Here is an 11,388-nt window from a genome sequence, read left to right as displayed (position 1 = left end):
TTCTTTACAGAGAGGGTAATCAAGCATTGGAACAGCCTACCCAGAGAGGTGGTGGATTCACCATCCCTGGAGGTTTTTAAGCAGAGATTGGATGTGGCCCTTAGTGCCATGCTATAGTAATTGGAGTTGGATCAGGGGTTGGACTTGATGATCTTGGAGGTCTTTTCCAACCCAATCTATTCTATGATTCTATGATTCTATGAAAATCACAAATTCCTTAAAATAGCTTTATCTACAGCATGTCTTCAGTGTCAAACTTGAGAGGTATTTAAAGAAGGATATATTTTCTTATGAATTTGCAATATGTGGGGCTTTATTACAAGCTGAGATATCCTCTGTGTGTTTTGACTTGATGGAGAAATAAATGTGAAAGATGACTGTGAGTTTCAGCTTTATCTGCTTTCCCATGTCTGTACATGTGACACCCTGCAGACACCCTTCCCCTGGGATGATGGTTGAAATCTGCACCTTTCTTGTTTGAATGCCCATTTACATTGAATTTTGCCACAACCAGAGCTGAGTGAAAACTGAACCTGGTTTTAAGCACTTTGGAAGTGCGAACAAGCCACTACTTGTTATTCCTCAGGTCTTCTGCAAAAACCAAGGTTAGCTGGTTCCTCCAAAACTGTTGATTTGGAGTTATTCAAGTGGTGGTGGAACATTGCAGAAATGCTTCAACAACTGTCTACAACACGTGACATGACTCTCATCTCTTTCCTCACTGTCCTGTGACTTGCATTCAGTAAAGTATTTTCTTTCCTCTAGACACTGCTGACACCTGGCTGTGGTAATATGCCAATTGCCAGTATCCACCGTTAAAACTAATGAACTGTTAAAGCCTAGATAAATTACTTTAGTCATTACAAATAAAGATTAAAAAGGCTTAACTGAGTGTAAGGCTCATTTTTAAAATGCTGCAGTGGATGCATTATCAGGAGACCTATAAGTTGAGATCTCACTACACTTCAAAGGCCTCCTGTAACAGCTGGAAGGAATATTAATAGCTGTCACAACCGATTTAGATAGAGTATGTTTTCTTGGGGGATTTTAACTAATGAGTCATGTCATTTGGCTCACCATAGTTTTTATTTGTTTTCCTTTGAAAGAAAGAAATTTCTGTTATTGAGACGTGGATATAGACAGTGCCTCAGTTTGATGGCTTGAAGGAGCAGCCTACAAATTTTGGAATGTAAGGCTACAAGTCTCAACTGGGATGTCACCATGACTTCAGTGAGTGCATGCAGCCTCTGATGCTCGCAGGCCAGTGTTATTAAGTAGATAATGGCATGGGTGTTGGTGCAGAAGTCGACACACATGTACACATTCCCTAACTTGTGTCAGATTTTACAGGAGCAACATGATCCCAGACAGAGAAATGTGTTCCTCATTCGCAGTACCATCCTCCCACCGAACTGTATGTATGGCACCACAGCAATTAGCCAAGGAAGATCTTTCTATTGACATTGATTTAGATGCCCCTCTATGTTTGCTCACCTAAAATAAACATTTACCCATTGGTTGTATTCAGCACTTCTTGTTACATCTGCACTAATAGTTGGCATAATCATAGTGCCAGCCAAATTGCAGCAATGTTGCAGATGTCAGGATACTTGCTTATTTTCAAAACACTGCATATTTCAGATTATATATTTTTCATTTGAATAATTACGTGTTTTGTATGCTTTTATATACTGTTAAAAATAGTCTAGAGCCTTGAAATACGTAACTCTTGTCATCATCTGCAGTGCCATGATATTTTTAACTGGTTTCAGTTGGAATGACTCAATCATCTGACAGTTAGCAATGATTTTACAAAGTGTATTTTGCAATCCACAAGGATCATTTACAGTAAAAAATCGTTTTCTTCAAAGTGAAGATAGTAGTCTTCACTTTAAGCTTTCCCAATGGTATTTTTCACCAGCTACTTGCCACTTGTAAGTTTCTCCCCATATTATAAGAATAGGATATTATTTCATTGATGCTTGTATCTGTTTGGTTTTGGCGTTTTTTTATGATGACTCTTCTTTGAGTTTAATGCTAATGGAATTTATGGAAACATTAAGAAGAAGAGAAATAGGTCCCCAGCCCTAGATTCTCAGAATGGAAGATAGTAACCAAGACCAAAACATGGCTGAGCACACTGCTACATCACATATAAAATCAACATGAAGAGTATGTTGTTAACATTGCAGTAAGGCTCTCAAGTGCTGCAGAAGTGCAAGAACTGTAGTTTCCAGTTATTGAATGCTTAACTGCATGATGCTAATGGTGTTGTTTCAATGAAGTTTTCATGCTTCATGATTTAATGTATCATTATATTTTCATGCCCTCTTTACTTCCAGAGTCCCTATCTTTTCCCTCCCTTCACAGGGGGGAATGTATTCAGCTAGCAAGCAGCTGGATCAGATGCTTTATCTTCACTTTCCCCAGTCACAACTCCTATTCACATCTTCTGGCCTGCGTCAAAAATCCTATGCTGTTCCTTGGACCAACCCTTTTCATCACTGGGATTCCCACACTGTTTGCACTGCACCACCCTTGCTACAGCAATGCAGTTACAGCCAGTGCATGAACACAAGGCTGAAGAAGCTGCAGCAAGTGGTGACAACAGTTGGGTTGAAGGGACCTGAAAGATCACCTAGTTCCAGTGCCTCTGCCATAGGCAAGGGCACATTCCACTAGACCAGGTTGTTCAAAGCCCCTTCCAACCTGGCTATCTATGAACACTTCCAGGGATGGGGCATCCACAACTTCCCTTCACAACCTGTGCTAATGCCTCACCACCCTCACAGTAAAAAATTTCTTCCTTATATCTAATAAAATCCTACCTTCTTTCAGTTCAAAGCCATTCCCCTTCATCCTGTCCCCGATTAAAAAAAAAAATCCCTATCCCTCCTGGAGGCCTGCATTAGGAACTGGAAGGTGTCTCCAAAGCCTTCTCTTCTCCAGGCTGAACAACCCCAACTCTCTCCTCTTTTCCACGTGGGAGAGGTGCTGCAGCCCTCTGGTCACCTCTATGCCCTCCTTTGACCGTCCTCCAACAGACTCATGTCTTTCTTATGCTGGGGACCCTCCAGCATATGAACCACCCCACAAAGCTTGGTATCATCAGCCAACTTGCTGATGGTGCACCTGATCCCACTGTCCATGTCCCTGACAAGGATGTTAAATAATGCTGGTCCTAATACATACCCCTGAGGGGCACAACTCATCACTTCTCTTCACATGGACACTGAGCCATTGACCACAACTCTTTCAGTGGGACCATTCAGTCAATTCCTTATCCACTGAGTAGTCCATGTATCAAAATCCAGATCTTTCCAATTTTAGAGTCAAGGATGTGCAGGAAAGTATCAAAAGCTTTGCACAAGTCCAGTGATGTTCCTGTATGCACCAATGCTGTAACCCCATCATAGGAGGCCATCAAATCTGCCAGGCATGATATGCCCATAGTGAAGCCATGTTGACCATTCTGTTGGTTATTCATGTGTTTAAAATCAATGAACCTGCTTTAGTGCTTTGATGTACAAAACCAATCTTTGAAGGCTCTGATCAATAAATGGCCAGTGTCTTACTGTGCTGCAGTCTTTCCAAAAGAGGAGAAAATCCAAGATTTTAACTTCTTTGGGCTGTTAAAGTTTCCATATGGTTTTCAGGACACCAAATTCCAAGCTTGAGAACTACAACTCCCATTGGATAGATTTCCCCGGCACTTAATGTTCTCTGTGCTTTTCCTTGTTGCTTCATGTCAGAAGTGATCATGGAGCAGCTATGCACTGGCACACAATTGCCTTGGTCCTATAGGGCTCCGACACTATCACCAGGAGTGCAAAAGGTGGAGACAGTTTTATTTCCAGCATGGCCACATCAGTGGGAATTATTATCAGAGTAATGGCTCAGAGGAGCACACCTGTACAACATCTCCCAGGTGCAGAAAAAATTTCTGCACTGGCCTGGCATGGGTTGTTACAGGGAGCTGAAGCAGAGAGAGATGAAAGTGTGCAGAGAGTCTGTTATTACCGAACTGGTGGCTTCAACCCCCTTTATAACTGAAGTCATAGCTGAAAACTCAGTTACCTGTCTGGCCAATGATCAGAGGAACAAGAGACCTGGGTTTCCTCAGATTGGAAGAGTGACTTACACATCTCTGCCCTCATACTTCTGCAGAATAAAAGCCATTGGTCTGCATATAGGAAGAGTGCTAGAAATTCTGCAAAAGGTGATTTCCTCAAGTAAATGGCAGTGATTTTCCTGATTATTTACAGCTTTATCTAAACAGCCTGAGCATTTATTTGGCCTTCAGAGTCCTCTTTTTCTGTTTATCCCCACCACCCAGCTTGGACTGTGACAGAAGCTGGAAGTAGCCTGGAGGACCATAGCAAGAATGACTGGAGGACTGGAAAACATGGCTGGGATGTCAAGCTAAAGAATATGATTTGTAAGTCCTTAAAAAAAAAAAAAAGAAGAGTACATGGACAGTGTTTGCAGGCATGATGTTGAAGAGGATGGTAAGCAGTTATCTATGAAATCTATGAGGGAAGAAACAAGTACAAATCAGTCTAATGTACAGCATAAGATGACAGGATTTGGAAAACTTTCCCCCTCCATGGGTCAATGTCATGAAATCTTCAGGCGGAGTGCACATTTATAACGGCAGGTTGGACAGCTGTTCCCAGTGAGTTCTTGTTTTGCACAAGGTCCTGCCTCCAGGAGCTTCTTCCTGCCCTATTCTAACTGCTCTTGTGTGCTGCAGGAAGCATGTACAGGAGCAAGCTAGCAGTGTTGTTAGAACACTTAGGTAGGGATCAGCTGGTCAGTCAGGTCAGGTCAGATCAGTTTGCCTCTTGAAGTGCTCTTTGCCTTCAACTGTTAGTTTTAGAACACTTGTGTTTGGGTGGGCTTTTTCTTTAGCATACACCTCATCCTGTTAGTGGTCCATCTCTCAGACTCAGCTGTTACAGACATTTGCAAAAGCAACAGAAACCTTTACTTTTCTGAAATTACTTTTCTGAACACTTTTTCAGAATTAAATGAACTCATACAATGCCACTGACTTTCATACAGTGCAACCTTTGCAGCTTGATGAAATTGGACTCCCTGTTTTGCATTTCATTTCAGTGTGTTCTGTGAGACAAAGTAGAACTTACTAGAAAATGGATTTTTTTTCTAAATTATTTTTCTAATTTAAGTCTCTTGTTCATGTTTTCCATTTCTTCTCTGATTTCATATATATCTGTGTTCTTGGTCTTAGTTTTTCCTGCTGAGAAGTGCTGACTGCTGTGCAGCATACATTTTTCTTGCAGAAACACAGCTAGAATAGTAGAAAAAAAAATACTATCTTCATATTAATCAGGAGAGAACGTGTCCCTGGCAGCCTCTGTTCAATCTGAGCTCGACATGGAGGTTGATATCACAACTTGCAGTACTGATTTAAGTGCCACATCTGTTACTGAGAAATAAAAACCTAATAAGTGAGCATCCCTCCATAAAATGCTAACCCCTTTGTAAGACCTGTTTACACATCTAAAAACTCAAAGTCATTTTTAGTGTGTAGATGTAGATTTATATGTAAATCATCATAGTTCCAGCTATGCAGTTTTACACCACCTATTGTGTTTTGCACTAGACACTGCCTTTCATATTGGCAATCTTACCTCTGCCTATGTAGAATTATAATCCATAGATCTGTAGGTTGGCACCTGTGGCTGTGGTTTGTTTTTCAAGCAGGCCACATCACTCAGTTCTGACAATTTGGCCTCCCAAGATCATTAAGTGTGAACAAGTTGAACAAATGTACCTTCTGATAAAGTTACTGAGGTCCTCCAAGGACCTAATGCCTCTTTGGACTGCTTACAGAAAATTCAGAGGAAGTGAATTACAATCAGGGAATTTGCACCTATGGTAGCCTAATGTCTTTTGCGTCTACAAGACCTGGGAGCAGGTCCTGTCCTGTCTTCACAAAATTGAGATGGGTTGGTTAAGAGTAGTGTAAACCTAGATGCAGACAATACTTTGGGTTGAATGGCATATTTCTTCAGAAGTGTGTGCTTCTCTGACCCAAACCTGATGAAAATAAGCAGGGTTTAAAATAAGAGAGGACTGATTTTTGCTGGCTTTTGAACTGAAACAATTACATCAGGGTTTAAATCAGCTTGGAAAGAAGATCAACTCTGCATGTAGGCCAGCCTTTAAGCTTCAACTTGTTTGTGTGATGTACAGACTAGACAAAACAAAGGGCATCATAGTTCTCCTGCCATCTCTGATCCACACATTTCTTTCTTCACTTGTTATTCTCTGTTGGACCTGTGAGGTCATCTCAGTTTGACAGGTCATTTGTGACTGCAATAATAATTTTTTAGAAGATGCTACATGTGGTGAAAATACCTGTCCTAATACTGTTGACAGTGTGGTGAAAGACAGGCTGGCCACCTGGTCAGGGCTGAAAGTAGACTCTGCAAGTGCTGTTTTCCTTGTTTGGGGCTGATTTGAGTCTCATGGCTATTTGCCAGCATAATGTGATGTCAGATTTCAAAAATACTCAGAGGAAGGGTTTGCACTTACAGCTGCACACTGTTGAGTGCCCCTTCTGATTCCCTTCCCCCAGCTCATTAACATGCATGTCTTCCCTTATTAGTGTTCATCATTATGTGAACAGCTGGTAACTGTTCTGTTTTTCTTCTCATCAAAAAGAGGGCTTCACAGCCATGAGGAAAATTAGTATTAGGTACAAGCAATTTTTAATATTGACTCCAGGTCTATTAATTTTTTCATTATCGTTATCATCATCATCATGGCAAGGGTGGGCAGGTAGGCTGCAGGCCTGATTCTCATCTCACTGGAAGGAGTATAAAGGGAGAGAAAGTCTTTAAAAGGCAGCAGACTTACACCAATGCAACTGGGATAAGTACAGATTAGGGTCTGATTCTCATTACATTTTTCATGGCTGCCTCTAAAATATGAGTAGTTTCTCTTCCAAATCCATTTTAACTGTAATTAACTGTAATGAAATTTTTTTTTCTACTTGTATTCCTCAAATACCTGCTCCACCAAAGATTTTAAATGACCCCTCTGACTGCTTATCATGATCGAGGTAGAAATTATTTCTCCCACGTATGTAAGGAGAAGATGAAAAAGTAAAGGATAATTGGTAACTAAACGTATTTGCTGGGATTCTGAGTTTGATTCTTTCTTCAGTACTTGATGATCTCAGAGGTCCTTTCCAACCCATCTGATTCTATGACTATGTATTTTTAGTGAACTATCGTGGTTGTATTCAGGACTCAGCAAGGATAGGTCAAAAGATGTTGTGAACTGTCTGAAATGCTTCAGAATTTAGACCTGCACCTTCCAGGCTGATGACCATTTTGGAGTGCTACTTTGCCCTGGATTTTAAAATTATTTAGGAGAGTTATTGTCTTCCATGTTTTTCATCCACATATTTTCCATTTTCTCTTCTCCATACATAAGCCTGAGAACATATTTATTTTTCATAGGAACCAACAACAATATACCCATGAATTTTTTTCCCTGGTGTGAGAAAGCTTCCCAGTTAGGTTAGTTAGGTAAGCTGCAGTGAGATAAAAAAACACAAGAGCTGAACTTTTGTCTGGCAGCACCAGTTCAACTCTTCCTAACTACAAGTGCCTTTACTAGGGCAAAGTCTCCAGGAGTACTGTCTGGTGGATCTAGAAATTTCCGTAGATTTCCGTATGAATAAGATTTCTCATGCTGCCTGGGATTAATTTTATTCTTTTTTTTTAACGGTAAGAATAATTAATAATTGTAGCACCATATTCTTAGTAGTGTGCACTTCTTGTATGTTGAACCCAACTGATAACAGACCATAAGTAAAAGAATTACAGAAAAGAGAAAATATGAAGTGTATTCCGTGCATATGTAAAATTAAATTTTTCCTAGAAAATATGTTACTGTAAAGCTGTGATGTATGATCACTATAGATTAGACAAGTCTCAGTTCTTTTTACAGGTTAAATACAAGTGCAAAATAGTGAATAGCCTTCTCTTTAAACCAAAAAAAAAAATCAGTATGTATCTGCAATTAAGTTTAAATATACCTTGATGTCACAGGTATTGGAAATCAGTTCAGAATTTACTTCTGTTCCCATCATATCTTCCTCTGTAGTACTATTCTGTCTTATTATTTTTCATTTGATTCTAATCTCCCATTCCAAAGAAAAGTAATTTACAACAAATTGGTAGAATGGTTTTAAATGAACAGAAATCTGTAACCAGTCAGATGACATGAAAATTAAGGAAATGCTGGGAACATAGTGGCAAAAGATAAATAATGAAATTGGGTTTGAATGATGAGTTATTTCCCTGTCTTCCAAATGCAAACAGGCGTATAGTGATCGATTGTCCCAACAAAGCCAATGAGACACTATGTCTTCTGCTTAGTTTTTCCCTGTAGGATAGCATTTTCATCTCTGGAACTATTTATTCTCAGCCACTAGAGGGTGCCTGATAGCAATATTACTTGTAATTTAAAAATAATCATTTCAGGGATTTTTGGCTTCTGTGCGGCTAGCTGTGGCTTTAATTCTCATGTTTTTGCTTGTTTTGTCTGGTTTGTTTGTTTGCTTGCTTGTTTTCCCTCTGTCTCTTTATTTAGAGCTTCTGCAAGGTGAGATGTTCTTGCTGAATGAGTTAGTACTTCATCATCTTCATGTTATTTTAATGGCGTTCGTCAGCACAGCACAGTCTCACTGTGTAGCTCCTCACATCATGGCCAAACATGTCTTACTGCTCCACAAATGTGAATTCAGCATTAAACAAGGGCTTCCAGGTGATTAAAATAGATAGGGTTGAATTCAGGAATCCAGGACCAATTCAGGGTAAGGAAACTTGTAGAACTTGGCTCATGCCCTCCTCTGTCCCCTCCCAGATGTAAGCATATTTGTCTTATCCAAACTTGCCTACTTCTGTTTCCCATGCCAGGAGTCTTTCCATGTCCTAAAACTATTCACTTTGTCACCCATACTAAAAAGCCTAAGCAAGTACACAGAACTTGCATAAGCTTCATGAATGATGTGTTGCCACTGTCCTGTAAGTACATTTCACTGCGGTATGTAATGTCACCATCCTGTGATAAAAACCTCCAACAAGTGGGAGCCCTTGTTGTGACTTTGAGAACTTTGTGTGTAGACTTCTTCATAGTCTCCAGGGACAAAGAGAAAATTTTATATAAGCAGGAGGGTTGAATAGCTAGCAACCAGCCTCACAGATGAACTAGGCTTTAGCAGTAATTGAGTAATCTGTGGAACACCACATACCTACACAGTGCCAACAAAACCCAAACAACATTTCATTTTTTTCCATTTCTGCTTCAGCCTACAAGATAGGTCAAGAAACTGTAAAGAACAGTTATTTAAATAAAGGTAGGTTTGAGAGATTACAGCTAAAAAAAATAATAAGCTCACCTTTTAGGGAATTCCTGGAATGAATGGGAAGGAAAGAGACACCTGATATACAAGAAGAAAAACATATATGACATGTAGGCCATTAACAATTTTCAGAGATGGGCAAGGAAAAGCAGAAAAAGTCCCTGTAAACAAAGAGTTCAGGAAAAGTGCTTGACCACCCTGTAGACACAGAACTGAGTGTCTTTGCTGTATGCAATTCTGCAGGTATTTTGTGGAGGAAACTGAGCCAGAGTTTTTACTTACTTAAGAATGTAACTTTTCAGGAACAAAGACAAGGAGTTTTCTTAGCATTTCAGCGAAGTCACTCCCTTTGATGGCAGACTGTACCTCTGATTCTTTTCTCCACTGCCCTGTGCAGAACCAGGCATCACAATTTCATTGGGGAGGTTTGGTTGCCCTTCTGCTGAAGCAAATGTATCTTATTATATATAATGGTGGTCTTATTAAGTACTGATGCTAAACTACTCCTTGTACAAAGGAAGATGAGAAAATAATCCATCTGCCTTCCATATTTCCCATCAGTATTATTTCAGAGCCATGTGAGTGAAACAGCAGCAGTAGCTGTATATAATGACCTTCTTGCAATGGACAGGAGTATCATGGATTCATTTGATTTTGATCATCCTGCTACTCTTGGTCATGAGATAGGATGAGCATGTGATGATGGTCACAGATAGGAGGAGGCAGAACTGCTTTGGGATAATTTTGCTCCCTTGGTTTTATTTGATCATTCGTTCTTTCTGATTGATCCTTCCTGTATTTAGAATCGTATTCTGGTGTGCTCAGTCAACTGAGCAATTGTGATTGCCCTGTGAGTGAAAGGTCACTATCATGATTTACTCTTCCAGCAGTATGGGGGACTTGGAGAAATGGGAACATCATCAGCCTTTAAAAGATCTGTTTGATGAAATAGGGAGAAAGCATAAAGCAGAAACGTGATTTAACGGGTCGCCACTTAATTACAGGAAAATTAGGTAGACAATGCAAACAGCATAGTCTACAATCTTGGAGGTGAGAGAAGGATGGTAACAGAAGGCAGTAGTTTGAAAAACTGTTATTGCTCAGGAAAATTATTATCTGGAGTGGAAAGCCAAGGTGTGTCCCTGTAGACAGGTAGGGCAAAAAGGCAAAAACTGCAAGAGAGAAAATGTTCAAAGAGAGAAGAGGAAAAAGGTACAGGCAGAAGAGAAGTAATTTGGGAGTCTGAAGGAAACTGAGGCAGAATAGTCTCTGCAAAAGCATATTTTAATGAAAATTAACGGGTATTGTCTAGGGTAATGAGGGAGCTGGCAGAAGAGCTTGCCAAGCCACTCTCCATCATCTTCCAACAGTCCTGGCTCATGGGGGAGGTCCCATATGATTGGAAGTTGGCAAATATCACCCCAATCCATAAAAAAGGCTGCAAGGCTGACCCTAGTAACTACAGGCCTGGCAGCCTGACCTCGGTGCCTGGCAAGGTTATGGAGCAGATCATCCTGTGTGCAATCACACAGCAGCTACAGGATGGACAAGGGATCAGAGCCAGTCAACATGAGTTTAGGAGGGGCAGATCCTGTTTGACCAACCTGATCTCCTTTTACGAGGGGGACGGCTGTGGATGTGTCTGTCTGGACTTCAGCAAACCCTTTGACACTGTCTCCCATAATATACTCCCATAATATACTCCTGGAAAAGCTACAGCCCATGGCTTGGACAGGGGCACTCTGTGCTGGGTCAGGAACTGGCTGGAGGGCCGGGCCCAGAGAGTGCTGGTGAATGGGGCTGCATCCAGCTGGCAGCCGGTCACCAGTGGTGTCCCCCAGGGATCAGTGCTGGGACCAGTCCTGTTTAACATCTTTATCGATGATTTAGATGAGGGGATTGAGTCCATCATCAGCAAATTTGCAGATGACACCAAGTTGGGAGGGAGTGTCGACCTGCCAGAAGGCAGGAGGGCTCTGCAGAGG

The 11,388-nt window shown here is 40.8% G+C and overlaps 1 long non-coding RNA gene across 1 annotated transcript in view; it reads right to left on the bottom strand.

The window, feature by feature from the left end:
• Positions 1-11,388, bottom strand: part of LOC114057015 — a 20,042-nt gene that overhangs the window by 6,270 nt on the left and 2,384 nt on the right. Inside the window, exon 2 of the long non-coding RNA XR_003571113.1 lies at positions 8,719-8,725. This is a non-coding gene — a long non-coding RNA (uncharacterized LOC114057015). The remainder of the gene's footprint in view (positions 1-8,718; positions 8,726-11,388) is intronic.

Source organism: Empidonax traillii, unplaced genomic scaffold (assembly GCF_003031625.1).
Source record: "Empidonax traillii isolate 1590-97213 ecotype Southwest subspecies unplaced genomic scaffold, ASM303162v1 scaffold8:size5222938, whole genome shotgun sequence".
In the NCBI taxonomy this organism is placed as follows: domain Eukaryota; kingdom Metazoa; phylum Chordata; class Aves; order Passeriformes; family Tyrannidae; genus Empidonax; species Empidonax traillii.
The sequence above is the reverse complement of the archived record's forward strand: the minus strand, read 5'-3'. Positions and strand labels throughout refer to the sequence as shown.